Source organism: Suricata suricatta, chromosome 6, assembly GCF_006229205.1.
Source record: "Suricata suricatta isolate VVHF042 chromosome 6, meerkat_22Aug2017_6uvM2_HiC, whole genome shotgun sequence".
Lineage (NCBI taxonomy): Eukaryota > Metazoa > Chordata > Mammalia > Carnivora > Herpestidae > Suricata > Suricata suricatta.
Window position 1 is genome coordinate 31,712,476 of NC_043705.1, and position 4,066 is coordinate 31,716,541.

Here is a 4,066-nt window from a genome sequence, read left to right on the forward strand (position 1 = left end):
GCCTCTTCCCCACTCATGCTCTGTCTCTCTCTGTCTCAAAAATAAACATTAGAAAGAAAGAAAGAAGAAAAACATGATATCTGCTCTCAAGGAGCTTATAGTCTGTATGGGGAAGACCAACTGCAGTGTTCCAGGGTGGAAATGCAGGCTGTGAAGTAAAGTTCAGGCCTGATCTGAGACCTCAGTATTTATTTCCTCAGTGACTGTGCACCTGTGATATGGCAGGCATGGAGGAAAAGTACAAATGCAGACAGGCCCTCCTTTCACTATTCTCAGTGCAAACAGAGTCAGACACAGCACAGAGAGGACTCAGCCTCGCTGTATACTACAAGTGGGAGAGGGCCAGGAAAGAGAAGTTTTGAACTCTGCAACTGGAAACAGGGGACCCAGACTCCCCTCCCTGAGGCCTTAGGGAGGAGTCTCTGAGAGGAGAGGCAGGTTCCTTTCACCGGTAAAGGTAAAAATGAATGGGCAGAGCCTTGGTAGCACTAACTGGGCTGAGGCAAGAAGCAGCCTTGCCTGGGTAGGGTGTGGGAATGACGGCGCACGGGACTCCCACAGAGGAGGTGAGAGGTGGGAGGAGTGCTGGCTACTTTGGGCCTAGAGAGGTTGGCCGGTTCCCAGAACACATGGAGGCTACTGTCAGCCCACGCTCTGCCATTCAGCTAGACCTTTATTTTCTCTCTTCTGGAAGAGCCTGATCCAGGTGTCCGTGCAGTGAGGGGGTGGGGAGGACAGAGGTCTGCATGGTGCTGGCTCAAGCTGTTGTCCATGCTGCAGCCCCTGTTGCCAAGCCCACAGCCCTGAACAGCTCCTCACACCCTCCCTCTTCTCCTCAGGCTGCTGGAAATCAGAGTTTTGACTCAAAGGGGTACAGGCTCCAGGGCTTGGAGGAAGATAGAAAGTAAGAGGGAATGAGGAATAGGGTGGGTGAGTGGAGATTCATCAGTGACCCTCAGTGTTTCCAGAGAAAAAAACACCAGCTTGCTCTGTGAGTCCGGGTCTCAGTTCCTCCATCTATAAAATGGTGGGATTGGGCTCACTGTAAGGGCTCTTTAGCTTCTGCTCCTGAGAAATGGTGGAGGGTGTCTGCAGAGAAAGGCTGGCTCCACCCTCTGCTAAGAGACCTAAATCAGCATTTGTTGACATTTCCCAGGGTACCCTAGGTGTTGGTGACATTTCAGAGACTTGATCCCTGAGGGGGCTGGAAGATAAGAAGCTGACCCCATGGCCCCTAATCCAGGCCCAGATGGATTTAGGCCACAGCCCCGCCCCTCGCCCCCGCCTGAGACAAGCCTCTCATTCCAAACAGCAGCAAAGTATCATTTTCTGGGGTTGGTCCTGAGATGGCACGAGGGCTGAGATCCATCTTTGAAAATGCTGACTGGAGGAGGAAGTGAGGCAACTCTGGGCCCAGAGCTTTCCTCTCTAAACCTCGATGTATGCATCTATAAAATGGAGCCCATAATCTCTGCCTCCTTCACAGAATAGTTGTGGGGCTCCAATGAGAAAAAGGAAGTGTTTCATAAACTGTGGGTTATTGTGCAATGTGAAGTATTCTAATGAGGGCATTAAGCCCTCATTAAGGGTGGGTATGGAGGGGGAATGGAGCGTAGAAGGGATTAGCTGGGTGAAAGGGCTGGAGGAACCAGGTAAGATTCCAGCACTTTCATGGGCTGGAGAGAGCTGCTTGTGAATAGAGGCCAGCAGAGGAAACCCAGGGAACTCTCGGATGCCCTGGTTAATGTGGACAGATGGCTACAGAGCTGTGGGTAGTGTCAGAATCAGCCCACATAAGGCAGAGACTCTCTTGCTAGTTTTACTCTTTAGTCTTAGGATGGAGGAGGACCAGCTTCCGAGGCCAGGTCAGGGTGATTGTAAAGTGCTCAGAATTTGGAGTTATAAGAACTAATTCTGGCTCCATTGATCACTAGCTGTTTGGCCTTAGGCAACTACTTTACCTCTCTGAGTCTCATTTTCTTCATCTGTTAAATGGGGGAAAGGGTAGTAATAATGCATCCCTTGCAGATTTGTTAGGAGGATCAAAGAAGCTAATTTTAGTAGGCACTACCACATAGCCCATCCATGCACTATTGTCAGTGGCAAGGAGGCAGGTTGGACCTCACCAGAAACCTTTCCATTTCTGGTCAGACTAGTTTACAAAGAAGGGAAACCCTTTCCTCACAGACTGTCATGCATTTAAATGTGTACCAGGCACCTAATGTGCATCTGACTCAGTATGATGGGAAAGAGGACAAAAACTTGACTATTAGTCAGATTCCTAGTTTCTTTATTGTGTGAGCTTGAGTGACTTTCTTCCCCATTCTGAATCTCAGTTTTCTCAGCTTAAAAACCCATAATCAGGGGTGCCTGGGTGGCTCAGTTGGTTAAAAGCTCGACTTCTGCTCAGGTCATGATCTCACAGTTCGTGAGTTTGAGCTCCACATCAGATTCTCTGCCATCAGTGCAGAGCCCACTTTGGGTCTTCTGTCCCACTCTTTCTCTGCCCCTCCCCCACACCCACTCTCTCAAAATAAATAAACACTGAAAAAAATTTAAATCCATAATCAGGTAAAGATTGTGGACCAGCATTAAAAAACAGGAGAATGGTTGATGGGGAAATCGACATCTGTTTGGAGCCAGGGTAACCCACAAATGTTATTTTCTAGAAACAAGGTGGGAGGAAAATCATAACTATCATCAGCTGGTGTCTGAGTGTTTCTAATGGTGGAAAGATTAATATTATGTGTGTTCTGACATGATGCAAAATGAAGAAATGACATCACCTCCCATGTGTTCTAGCTCAAAACCTTTAATTTGAATTATTCTAGCCCTTGGATCTAACTTCTGGCTTACAGAAAGTAAACCAGTACAAGGAAGTAACCAGACACTGGAAGGAGGGAAATTCTATAGGGAAACTGATCTGAAAATTTCAGAGGTCAGTGGCCAAAAAAAGTGGGGTGGGGAGTGCATCACCTTAAGCAATTTAATGCACATAATGATCCGATGCCATATGTGGCCCTAAACTGGGTTCCGACCAATTGTAAAAAATTTGGAGGAGGATCAATTGGGGAGATTTGTATATGGGATATTAAAAGGTCAGGTACAGGAAGAGGATTCTCCAAGGAGAATCCCTTCCAAGACCCCATCTCTGGTTCTAGCATCTGCAGAGCTTGGTAAGGCTGGAGAGGAGAGAGAAACGTCTGTCCCAGTCTGATAGGGGGATGGGGTGGAGGCATGATGTGTGCTGAGGGAACCCTCCAGCACTGGCAGAGGTGCAGTGGGAGGGAGAGGAAGCCAGAAGAGGAAAGGTTTCTAGGGACTTTAAGCCACTGAAGTGGTCCCCTGCAGTCAGAGAGGAGACCCTGTGTGCATGTGGGGGTGCGAGGAGTATGTGTGGATAGCACCCCATTATCCCCAGCTGTGCCCTCAGAGCCTGCTGGGCTTCTTGCTCATTAGGCTGACATCTCCTCCTTAATAAAAAATACATGAATAAATAAATAATAACAGCCATAACCTCGCAAGAAACCGCTTTCCACTCTTTTCTGTTTCCCTAGTTCCTTCTTTCCAGGAGCTGTCCCAGGGGCTCCCAGGCTGGATCTGTCTGTAAATGCCTTCCCACCCCGCCTTCCCCTAGTGCTATAGGCACTTCTCCTCTCAGAAGGGGATTGGTGGTGGTGTTTTTAGGGCGACTGAACAGGCCTTCTGCTCCCGGTTCTGTTTCTGGAGAAGCAGGGGATGAAAGAAGTCCAGAGAAAGGTCTTCTCTCTAAGCTATCAGGAAGAAGACAGCAACAGCTGAGCCTTTAGGGCCAGGGCTAGCAATTGTCACCAACACACAGCTACCCCAAGTCAGGGAGGGGCCATAGACAGTAAAAGAAGGAACTGGAAAGTGGCACAACTAAAGAGTTTCAGGGACAAATAGGAGCTTGGCATTTGCATAAGGTGGGGGAGGGGCCTTGACCCACACCCAAGTCTCAGAAAGAACAACAGTCACTTTTTTTCTGCTGGCAGTCTCATGGTGATCCCTTTCTCTATCCTTATGTGTCTCACACTCTCTGCCTCTG